Raw genomic sequence first — 12863 nt, forward strand, 5'->3', positions numbered from 1 at the left:
AATTTTGGGAGCATCAGAATACATAACCATTTGTAGTGAGTCTTTCTGTCCCACCAGCCAGCTCCCAAGTCATGACACAGCATAAGGTCCCTACAGAGTTCTCCCAGACATGTTGAACATGACAGGTTACCTCACGAGTTTATAAAGCCCAGTAAATCCATCCACACCATCACTCAACTAGCAGTAATCAGGATAAGAGCCTGGGAGGAAGGGCAGGACTGCACACCGAGGGAGACTGGACGCCTTCCCAGGGGAGAGGGAGGAATCCCACGTTCACAGTTCACTGCCTGGATGGTGGCAATACCACACGTGAAGGGCAGAGGTAAGTGTGGTTGTCATTACCATTTGCTGAGCCGGATTACTGATCTGGCTGACTGTAAAGAAGCATTACAGACACAACAGAATAGTAAGGATTAATGGTGCAAGGACTTGGGAAGGTATCAAGTCTTAAAGAAACAGGTGCGAATGTAAGCCCGCAGAGAGCTGGATCAGTCACGGACAACCGCAGAGATGGAAATGAGCAAACAGAGGAAGTCTCTGGTCAGAGCAGAAAAATTCAGATCAAACCGAAGTCATCACGATGAGGTCGTGACAGGAAATAACAGAAATGAATATGCAAAGATAACTGACATTCCCTGCAACTTCTGAGGAAGAGTCAAGCAAGGCAATGAGGAGAATCCTTCCCCACACAGTAAATGCAAACAAGCATATAATCACCAACACGTGATGCCATTAACCAAAAGACACTAGTGAAGTAATTGTCAAACTTCTAATGCAGTCAACAGAATTGGCTCACCTTGAATTTTCCATAAGGCAGAGAATGACTTTGAACTATGGGATTGCTACCTCGTCCCTGAACTGCAGAGATGACAGGGATGAACCACAGAAGAGACTCAACTGCACCTTTCAATCATAGATCCGTTTAGTTCAAAACATACGTAAATATTTGTAGGTATATGGGAGCATGCTGCTGTATCATACCTACAGTGTAAGGAAGCTGTTTTGATGTAGAAGGCAGTGTGTTTTTTCCACTTCACATAAGTTACTATTTTCCTACAGATTAACAATATTATCTAGGAAGTGTCTACTATTCTATATATGGTTAGAAACTCACTGAAAATTTCAGGAGCTTGGACAAGGTGGTTTGAAGCTCATATTTCCTAAGAGTAGACTTCAATGTCATAAGACAGTCGCCACCATACAACAGTAGGTTTGAATGAAAAGTGGCAAAATATGCAACAGCATCAAAGATGGAACCCCAGTGAGACACAGCCTTCCAAGCTCATCTTCTAGTAACTAACACGGTCCAAAAATTTGGGTAAATCTTTCTGGCACTATTCAGGGAGCATCAGAGGACCAGGACGCCACATTCAGTGAGTGAGCTTAGACACTGCCAATAAAGAGATAGAAGAAAAAGACGATGTGCAGAGCCTGCTAGAGCAGCAGTGCCCGTTGCCACCCCCTTCAGACATATTCAGTCCTCCTCCTGTCAATCATGAGGTCCATTACTCTCATCACATCAAGTCCTCTCTCACATCTGTAAGGGAGTCCAAACTTCTGACATCACACAGTCTCAGATAAAAATGGATGCAGATTTACTGTCTAGTGGTTTTCGCTTTGCAGTATACAATTGGTAATTGCACTGACTGAGCAGAGCTAGGATCACACCACTGACAGGATTATTCTGTGGGTACATGGGAGTGTTAGTCTGGGTTTCGGGTCAAAGGGGTGTAAAGGGGATTTTAGAGTAGCTGTCCTGAAAAGTATCATTTATTCTAAAGAATTGGGACTAACATCTCTTTAATCAGTACAAAACAGTCAGTCTCTGTAAAATAGGAACTTTACCAACTCAAACCCGGAGTCATAGGCTGGCTGTAAATGCAGGCAGGAGTGGTTGGAAACCCCACGTGTTCTGCAAGTCTTGAGAAACCTGACTATAGCCATGAACGCGAGGGTCAGCTAGGGTGGGTATGCTTCCCCAGCAAGGCTGGAAAGTGAGCTCCCTTCAGATCCTCAGGCATCAGCATTCACAGACCTTCTCTGCCATTGCAATCCTGTTCTTCCAACCTTCTCCTTTCCTTGGCTACTGAGCCAGCCCTCCAGTCCCAGAACTACGAGTGGACTTGGGCAGTAGGGGCATCCTAAAAGACTGGACACTCACAGCACAGGGCTTTGGCTTGGTGCCCTCTTCCCTCAAACCTGCGCCCAGGTTCAGTCAGCGGCCCAGACTAGGTCAGCACAGCACCTCCAGATCAGCTTCTCCCCCCTCCCTGCTAAGCAGCCCAATTCAGCAACCTCCACGCCGGACCAGCCACCTTGAACAGTCCCTCAGATCTGCAGTACAGCGCTGCACCCTGCACCAACCTCCATGTCAGAGATCCAAGCCCAGCGCTGAGCAGACACTCGCCTAACTTTGGGGGGAGAAGCTAAGTTTAAAGATTGAACTGAACACGAAGTTCTGTATCCACAGCCCTTTCTTGTGATGTCACAGTGGTAGGGACTACATTTCCCATAAGTCAGCGCAAAAGACTTCCGGGAACCCATAGAAGATGATTTATACGGTGCCTGGGTTCAGCCCAACTTCGTGCAGGTCAAGTTTTGGAAGGAAAGACGCTTGAGCACAGAGACAGCCACAGGGGATTCGGGTTGTTTTATTCCTGCGATCTCAGCACCCGGTGTTAGCCTGTGAGTCGAATAAGAATAACACCGAGCCTTTCGCAGCAATGTTTACCACGTTTCCTAGTTATTTCCGCTAATAACTGAGTATTAAGCTCAGGTCTACTTAGTGTGGAATCTTAACGACAGCATGAAAACTCACATTGGTCTGTTTTATTAAAAAGTAAGGAAGCAGGAAGCTAATGTAGGACCGAACATCATCTCTTCAAGATGCTTTTTGAAATCATCCTTGGTAATCCTGCCGCTCATCCAGCGTCTCAGGTGCTTAAGACAGAAGACTCAGAAAACAAGGCTAACAAGGACAATGTATAGACGCGTTTTATCTAAACACATGGTAGAGAATGATCAGGGCTAGCTTAGGGTAAGGGCTATGCCACTTGATTATAATGAAGGTGGCTTTGGTTTAATACCCAGTAACAAAAATAAATAATCCTTGTCCTCCTGTGCTTAGACACAGTGTGAGCAGACATGGATCAGACTCCAGAGCCGGCATAGGGTTCATATGAACGCTGGAATCCACGCAGTGAAGGGCATGGGTCAGGGCCACAGAGATGGTTAAAGATCATTGAACGAAGTGAAAATTACTGATTTCTGATGTTTACTTGCAATGAACTTCCAGAGTCCATCTAAAAATCTTTCCACTTTTCTGTAAATTCCGTTTTCACACCTTCACCCATTTGTTTGTCTAATTTAATTTTTGTGTCCACTCCGCCATAACCACCTCACCCACTTCTCCCTGACTTTTCACAAACTCGGGCACGTAGTCACCACCAGCTGTGCCCTGAGCACGTGGTAAACATTGATGCGAAAGGCTCGGCTCACAAGCTAACACCGGGAGCTGAGATCGCAGGAATAAAACAGATTTCCTCCTCTGCACCTCCCGCAAGGGGCACAGCTCCTGGGACCACACTGAAGTGTGCACCATCTACTGGTCCATTGTGTGTTGTAGGATTTCCCTCTGCACTACGTTTGATATTCCTTATTGAATTCCCTATCTCTCCTCTTATCCTGAGATTGTTCATCTTTGACACCATCTTGAACATCAACAGTATCTGTCTTGACCTTCCCTCATTTGTACTAAGCAGAACACTGAGATGATTCTTCCTTGACTTAAAAGGTGTCAGAAATATATTTTAGGACTATGGATTGCACTCACTGTCGTGAAGAAGCTACATGGAATCATGGAGTACTGAGAATATCCATCTCTTCTTTGGAAGATTTCGGTGCATTTCATGTTTGAGACTAAGACACAAAACCCCATCTCAAGGAAGATTTCATGTTCCCATTGATGGATACCGATTCACAGTGAAGCTGTTTCTGAACAGACACAGTGGGAAGCCACATGCAGATCTCTGTGAATTTGTGGACAGCCTGGTCTACAAAGTGAGTTCCAGGACATCCAGATTTACACAGAGAAAACCTTTCTTGAGAAACCAAAACGAAAACAAAAGAAAAAAGAAAAACTTAAATACAGAGTCAATGAGAACTAACAAATAATAAAAGAACAATAAAAATCATGATATAATTTATGAAGTATAGACTTGAATATCAATATAAAGAGTTAATCGGGCCTGGAGAGATGGCTCAGAGGTTAAGAGGACTGGCTGTTCTTCCAGAAGTTCTGATTTCAATTCCCTGCTACCACATGATGGCTCACAATCACTTATAATGAGATCTGGTGCCCTCTTCTGGCATGCAGGCTAAATAAATCTTAAAAAAAAAAAAGAATCAAGCATTTGGTTCTTTTATGAGTTTAACAAGATTCTTCAATCTTTAGCCAAACTCAACGAAGTGGGGAAGAGGGAGAGAGACTGGAAAAAAAGAGAGTAAAGCTGAGCAGAACAGGGAGTGGTTAAAACAGACTCACTGAAATTCAGATCATCAGGATAAACTTTGATGTACAGAATGGAGGGGAGGTAAAGAGTCTCGTGACAAAATGTAGATTAATAGAAATGGGTTAATCTAAGTTATAAGAGCTAGTTGTGAACATGCCTAAGCTAAGACCAAGCATCCATAATTAATAACAAGTCTCTGTCATTCTCTGGGGGCTAGTGGTCCAAAGAAAGTCCAACAAGAAAGACCTATCACAAGGAAGAGCCAGTGCAGACTTCATCACTCCTCAGGAGACTGAATCCAAAGCCGCGATGGGATACCAAGGTGGCACTGGTCTCCAAGACAAAGCCTCGAAAGAATGTTGAGGCACTGGTATTGGTCTCCAGAGACAGAGACTAGGGATTTAAAAAACAGTAACGAGGGAATGACGAATGAGTTTAAATGCTTGTAATGGTCCCACAGTTCTTTGCTATGGGATGTGATGAGGCCTTGATCTATGATTCCGCTGCAGTCTTTTTACCTGAACAGGCACTCACCTCCTGCAATAGGAGGTGACATAGCATGGCGATACATAGCCCTATGTACAACATTGGGCTAAGTGTACATAAACCCCTTGACTCATGGATGGGAAAGTCTTCCCATCACGAAGTCTGCACCGTCCTGATGTGAGACACACACAGTCCTACAAGCCACACTTCACAACTTTAAAAGAGGGTTTACTGTTGACTACAGAATAGAGATGAAGTCCTTCAAATAAAAGACAGTTTGTGATACTGGTTGTCCTTCCTTTGATGCTGGCCATCTGAGGGAACTCTAGATTTGACTCTGATCAACAGTGTCTGAGACATCTGGATGGGATTACCTGGCCATACAAACCAGTTCCCACATATTGATTCATGCTGTCTGTTGGCTCAAGACCAGATGTCATTGGCCCAAGACCTTTTGGGGTGGCCTTGATACCAGATACTGGAACTTCCAGCACCAGACCATATTACTGCAAAGACTGTTAAACCTGAAGACACCAAAGAAGCACCATCATTAGCTTCTCCAGAGGATGAAATTTTACCCGTAATGTGCCTCCCTACCAGCTCCAACGTAGTCACACGACCACATGGTTCTGCCGCTCCAGTTAAATCTGCCCCGATGCAATGCAACCTAATTCAGCTGGCCAGCTCTGTCTGTCTCGGGTCCAATGTCTTCCAGGAGTGAGCCCATCCCAATGTGTCAACTAAGGGAAATGCCAGGCCCTCCCCTGATCCAAGAAGATGGTAGCTATGTTATCATTCCATATACTTGACTGAAGGGGAGGGAAAGTTATTCCATGATTGCATAGAAACTAAAAAAGATTTTTTTCTTCATGGCTGAATTTACAGAACAAGACAGTCCCCAATTACTTATGGGAGCAGAAGCCTCCAACAGGGGTACTAGCCCCTCACATCAAGAGACAGGGCAGCCACATACCAAGAAAGGGGACTGCTTACCTCAGGGAATAAAGAAGTTAAAACAGAGATCAAATTCTTCAGCTTCTAGAAGTGTCTCTGTCCCCAGCTGTGGCACTAACCCACTGCCAGGCTCACAAAAAGAGTCAAGGGTGAGTGAGTGGGTCTGTGTCAGGAAAACCAACAGGTAGACCCGGCAGTCAGAGAGGCTGATGTCCCTGAAGACACCGCCCTGTAGTTTCCTCCCAGTTTTCCCTGAACTCCACTCATAGTCACGGGAAGATAGGAAGAGAGGGTCTTCTGAAATTCAGGAGGACTGGCTGATTGCCACAGAGAGACCTGACTGGCTGCCTTTTGTGTTTACAAAAAAAGGGTCGATCACTCTATTATTTATCTCAAAAGGTAATCTTATAAAAAAATCTTAAAGGAATCACAAATCTAAACTTTTATATATGAAAAACAAGCACTCAGCTCTACTTTAAATCGTCAGGGAGCATACCCACTCATCAACCACTTTTTATATCAGGAAGCTGAGGGCAGAGATGTGTATAAGGAATCAGTCGTCACCTTTGATCACCAACCCATGCTAGCAAGAAAGGTCCATCAGCCAGCGTTAGTCAGGCTGTCATGCTTCTTGTTTCTTGACCTCAACAAGGCCCTTACTCAACTATGTGCTTTTCTAAACTTTAAGTTGTTCCCCAAGATTTTCTACCTCAAAGTCATTAACAAGAACATCTTAACTTAATCTTAAATCATTATTTAAAACTTTGTTTCAACTATGATGCACACTGAAACCCATGACCACATCTCTCAACATTAAGAGACCTTGAGCTAGTTTAGTGTCTGGGCTGTGATTGTTTTTCTCAATCATTAGCCTAAGCCACAGTCTCTATGGCTCCTCAAGAGAAACTCCTAAGTCCTAGCTGTGTGACACTCCCTTGTTTTTATTTTCTATCCTCTGTTTTATCAGGGGCAAAGGCAACACTATATCCTACCTTTACCTATATTAATTTTTTCACTAAATTAACCCCTATCACAGTCATTTACTATATTTATTAAAACTCTTGACCATCAGAATTCTATTTAAACTAACACGATTATTGTATAAAACCATTGCTTCAGGCTGGAGAGATGGCTTAGCGGTTACGAGCACTAGCTGCTCTTCCAGAGATCCTGAGTTCAATTCCCAGCAACCAGATGATGACTCACAACCATCTGTAATGAGATCTGGTGCCCTCTTCTGGTATGCAGACAATGCAGGCAGAACACTGAATACATAATAAAGAAATAAATCCTAAAAAATAAAAACCATTGCTTCAGTTAAACAGTACAGTTTGAAAGGAAATCATCTTCATAATAATCCACAGGTAAAACATGCCCAGCAGAGATAATCACATTACATTAAAGGCAGTCGGGATCCCCCCACACCCATTCACACTATGCCAGAGACCAGAGAAAAATGCCAGTGGCTAACATGTAAAGGCACATGAGTAGTAAGAGACATGAGCAGTAAGCAGTAAGTCCTGGAGCTAAAGCCCTTGGGTCCTTGTCTGTCCAAGGTTCACCCATTAGTGCCTTGCATTCTGGTGGACCCATCTCCTGAAATCAGCTGCCACTGCTGCCCTTCTGATACACAACCGTCGGCAAATCTCAAAGGCACTTTCAGTAAAATAGCAGTTCAAAGAACCAGCTTATAAAAATTAGCCTTCCTATACACCGACAACTGACAAGCTGAGAAAGTAATTAGGAAAAAAAGTCCATTTACGACAGTCTATTAAGAAGCAAAAGGTAGCAGGTCGCTTTTTCCTCAGCTCCTCAGCTCTGCAGAAGACCATCTGCTGAGGTGCCCATTCTTCCCTGCCCCCATCTCCAGAGGATCACACAGATATAACCTCCTGACTGCCCCCCCCCCCCCCCTACTCATTGCCTTATCTCACTCCCTAGCAGGCACTTTCTGGGAACCCGCAGTCCACTCCGGCCAGCAAAGCAGGTAGACTAACTGCAGATCTTCACCTCTCCCTGCATTCCCTGCATCAGCCCAGTACTCCAGTCTCCTCCCCAGCTCTGCAGCAGAGCACTCGCTGCAGTCCATCCCCACCGCATTCCTAGTGGAGGCCACAGATCTTCCCCAATGAGAGTGCTGGGGCGAGGAGGGGCAGACCAAGCTCTCCCAGCAGCCTGACAGCGATCAGATCAGGCCTTAGTTTCCATTCACTAAAACGGGACAGAGCTAAACAGTCCTCAGGAAAACCACAACTCAATCAGCAGATGCTCCCTACCCCTGCCTTCTACTAGCTCAGCAGGCACCCCATAGCCACCTCTGCTGCCTCAGCAGGCCCCCAAAGGCCCTTTGCTGGCTTAGGAGGCACCCCCAGTCTCCTGATAAAGAGCTTCTCTACCCTGCTGCAGGAAAGTCCCTAACCATTAAGACATCCCGCCAATCAACGTCCAGACTAATCTTTCCTCCACCAGCCAGCCCTAGATTAATCCCTCCTCTCTGGATTTCCCTACCTCTGCTTAAAAGGAGTTTGTGACCTTGGGAGGTCACCATGTGCCACTCAGTGTTGGAATTAACAAAGTGTTCGTGTTATTGCATACATGGCTGTTGGTCTTTCTTTGGGGGTTCTCTCCGACCCTAACACCCTCCTTTCTCCCTCCAGGCTTGCTTTCCCATCCCTCCGCAACTCTAGCAGGTCCTCCCTGGGAACCCACAGGCTACTTCTGCCAGGGAAGTGGGTAAGCTAACTGCTGATCTGCACTTTTCCTTCTGCTCTTCCAAGTTCAGTCCCCAAAGTTCAGTCCCCAATTGGCATCCCCAGCTCTGCAGCAGAAAACCTGCCATAGCCTCTGTTCCCCTCCTGTACTGACATCCTGCGGCTCACTCATCACTTTCCCTCCAACATTTCTTTCCTCCACTCATGGCTCTGCTCCAGCCTCCAACTCCAGCAGACACTCCCTGGGAACCCACAGTTCACACTGATCATGGAGACAGGCTAACTGCAGTTGCTCCTTCTCTCTCCATCCCTCCAAGAACAACCTCCCAGCCTCATCCCCAGCTCTTAGCAAACATTCTGCATCAGCTTGTGCTCACTCTCTGCCCCTGCACCAGGGCCCTATCTACACAGATCCTGTGGAACACCCTGCTTTCCTCCCTCTTCTGAAGATTCTCCTCCACTCCCAACCCCTTCCTGTGCCTAAGTCTCGGGTCCCAATACCCAGAAACACATTTTACCTTGATGTCCCTGTGCCCATACCTATCAGGACCCAAGCCGATCCTCCTAATGGCAATACACAGCCACCACACTCCCTTAAGATCCGAAGAGGAGAAGGAAACCAAGGAACAAAACTGGTAGTCAATTAGGACAAGACCAGATATCAGCACCTAGAATAGTAATCTTCCCAATGCCATGTGATCAGATGCCAGCTCAAAAACACAATGAGTAGCAGCCAGAACAATATGTCTCCACTACAGCAGCAACCCTGCCACAACAGGTCTTGAATAAAGTTGAGGCACAAATAAAAGACCTTAAAATAAACTTTATGCACATGATAAGGTCCTTAAAGAAGAAGAAAATAAATCCCTTAAAGAAAGAAAAAGGATAAAAGTCTGGTGTCTTCAAACAGCTGACTGGCTGGGCTGACTGGCTGACTTTTCCTCTGCCAGCTGGGCCCTCCTGTTGATGGACCAGGCCTACAAATTTAAGGAAAATGACATTAAAGAGACAAGACTTTTAAACTCAGGCCCCGTTTTGTGAGACTCTAATCTAGCAGGCACCCCATCCCAGGCTCCCTACCCTGTGTATCTGGAATTTCCGAGAAAAGCCACAAATGGCCCCCAAACTGCCTGGCTGCCAGAAGATCCAAGGACAGCCAATCAGAAGCTAGAAAAACAAGTTTCTACAGTTACCAGGTATTTTTGTGGAAAGTTACAAAAGTGCCCTCTTGGCTTAGAGCCAACGGAAACAGAAGCATATCCCCCACCCAATCCCATAACACCAAGGCATGTAGATGTAGCTCCCTGCTTGCGGGTTTTTCCTTTTAAAAACCCCTTGCACTGTGAGCTAGGGTCCTTCCTCCCTCATCCTCTGCCTTGGTGTGTAGGATGAAGCCCCTGCTCAGGAGCTTGTAAGGCAATAAAGAAACCTTGTGTGATTGCATCTGAAAGTAGGATCAATGGTGGTCTCGTTGGGGATCTCCCAACTCAGGAATAACAACATTTACTTCAAAGTTGTGGACAGACCACCATCCCAGGCTGTAACACTGCAACAGTAGAATGTGCGTTCCACATTCCAGCCCCACAAGACTTTCATTCTGTTGTGTTGCTCTTTTTAGTGCTGTGTGCTAAAACCCAGGGCCCCCTGACTTCAAGGAACCTGCACCATCACCAGCTACCTCCCATTCATTTTTGTTCTTTTTATTTCAGTACAAGGCTTGTTTGCTTTCTTTGTGTTTTTCCTTCCTTCCTTCCTTCCTTCCTTCCTTCCTTCCTTCCTTCCTTCCTTCCTTCCTTCCTTTTCTTTCCTCCCTCTCTCCCTCCTTCCTTCTCTCTCTCTCTCTCTCTCTCTCTCTCTCTCTCTCTCTCTCTCTCTCTCTCTCTCTCTCTCTCTCTTTCTCTCTCTCTCTCTCCCCCTCCCTCCCTCTCTTCTTTTTCTAACACAGGGTTTCTCTGTGTAGCCCTCCCAGGTGGCCCTGGAACTCACAAAGAGCTACCTGTTTGCACCACCATTTCCCAGCATGTCCAAGATTTTCTTAAATTGGAATTGTGATCCCTGGGCCTCTGCTCATAAAAGGCAGATACCAGGTGGCCAACGCGCCTCTGCTCATATTTAATTTCAAAGGCTTAGCAGTGACTTTCTATGTGAATTTCTTATAATTATCTCAAAGTAAAAAAAATCAAAATGAATGTTTTATTCTGGAGTAAGTTTCTATAACAAGCAGACCTGTGTGTGAAATCACAGGTTAAGTGACCAAAAATAACTAATAATTAATAGACATTACTGCAAGGTCTCTACTCACATCCAAACATCTCAGTTTGAAAACTGAGGGTATTAAGAGCAGCCTGACACCCAGCGTATCTCCCTCTAGCGGCAGAGACTGCAAGTTGCAATTCTTTCCCACGGTAACAGGCCTTCTGCGACTCCTGGAATCTCTGTTACACGGAGTTTGTAGTCTCTCACCCAGTGTGACTTCACCCATTGTGACTTCACAAGCAAGGATAGTCGAGGCACCTTCTGACTTCTTCCTGCGCATGTTCTACCCTCACGCGGCTCCCTCACCAATTTGGACTCGTTTCTTACTACCCTGCTTGGGTTGGATCTCTGAGCGCAGGCTGGTTCAGGGTGCAGGGTAGCCCATCCGGATCGTGCAGGGGGAGCCAGTAAGGCCATCGTGGAAGGACTGAGCACGGGGGCCATGGGAAGCAGGAAGAAGCTCACTTTGGAGGCTGTTCGAACCTACGACGCGCCACCGAGTCAGGATTTAGGTTCGCGTTAGGGACAGGGTGATGGGGTCGGTGCTGGGTCCCCTGCAGCTCCAGTCCTCCCGGGTTGCTCCAGGACAGGGCGGGTCGGCTGGCTGCCGGCCCCTGAGGCTGTGCTGGGAGCTCACTTTCCAGCTCGCCCGGGGAAGCCTGCTGCCACCAGCTGACTTTGAATGGCTGTAGTCAGGATTCTCATTGATCTAGAGAAGAGAGTGCAGTTTCTGGTCCCTACTGCACTTTATAGCCGTGTAGTAGTCGTGTTTATAAAGTTTATAAGCTGTTATATTCGAGAAAAACGAGGCAGGGAAAAGGAGGCGACAGGAACAATGTGGGAGAGTTGGGCTTAAACTCGAGGAGAGCTGGCATGTTTGGGCGCCTCTCACAAAATATCTGTAAGGCACAGAGGGGAGGTGGGAGAGTTCTCATGACTTCCACTCTCCATTCTGTTGTTCCCGACCTGTGTCTAGGACCAGCTTCCATGGAAGGAGGCGGGAAATGACACCGACTCCGTATTCTGACTAGGGAGGAGTGTGAATCTTCAGCTATTCTTAGGGAATCGCATTTTGATCCTTGTCCAGAAAGGATTTGCCTTTCTTTTACCTAGAGAGCAAACGTCGCCAGTCTAAAGGGTCCTGAAATACTTCCTTTTAAAAGCCACCTAAATGAGACCAAGGTTTCAGGCCGTCTGCCCTCCGCCCACAGACAACCACAGTGAGGAGAGTGCCCTGAGCATGGCGCACAGTTCCCGGAGTGAGCAGTGGTGGTCTGTGCTGGGCAGCAGTAGGGAGTGGTCCTTGCGGTTAATTCTTCCATTGGGGACCTGCTCCTGTACCCTGAGAGGACCGTCTCCATCTTCACTCTGCCCAGGGCTCTTGCTGTTCTCTGAGCTGGGCAGTGTCCCTGTTAACTGGCAGCCATCTCACAGGTGAAGAAGAGTGGAGGATGGCTTCTCATTTCTCACTGCCGAGGAGCTTCTGGCAATGTCTGATTCATTTTATTTTTCAAAAAGAAAATACCGGGTTGTCTATTAAACAGCTTCTCTCTACTTGTGACCTTGTGACTTGGGGGTCCCTTAGCCTTCTCCATTGCCTCTCTGGTGGTCTCTCTCGGGGGGTCGTAATCTAGGCACAACACATACTTCCTAAAATAATGTCTTCCACATTCTCTGTCTTTTTTTTTTTTTAATGAGGGAAGTCCTTACATATCACAGGCTAGCTTTGAACTCTATGTAGATGAGGCTTGCCTTGAATACTTGGTACTGTGTCTACACCTTCCATGAACTAAAATGATAGACCTGAGCCACCTTTCTGAATTTCTCTTTTCTCCTTTATTCTGTGGTGTGTCACAGGAATGTGGTGCATCCCCTTCAATGCTTGTTACTATGTTGATTGGTTGATTAATTGGTTGTGTGTCTGTGTATACACGTGCAACCACTT

The 12863-nt window shown here is 46.2% G+C and overlaps 1 protein-coding gene and 1 pseudogene across 1 annotated transcript in view; both read right to left on the reverse strand.

Annotated features, from left to right (window-relative positions):
* LOC121677111 (zinc finger protein 728-like) overlaps positions 1-2407 on the reverse strand; it is a 29056-nt gene extending 26649 nt beyond the window's left edge. Inside the window, exon 1 of the mRNA XM_042054625.1 lies at positions 2365-2407. The gene's annotated coding sequence lies outside the window, so the exon portion shown is untranslated. The remainder of the gene's footprint in view (positions 1-2364) is intronic.
* Positions 1-12863, reverse strand: part of LOC119810814 — a 33312-nt pseudogene that overhangs the window by 3219 nt on the left and 17230 nt on the right.

Source organism: Arvicola amphibius, chromosome 3 (assembly GCF_903992535.2).
Source record: "Arvicola amphibius chromosome 3, mArvAmp1.2, whole genome shotgun sequence".
Lineage (NCBI taxonomy): Eukaryota > Metazoa > Chordata > Mammalia > Rodentia > Cricetidae > Arvicola > Arvicola amphibius.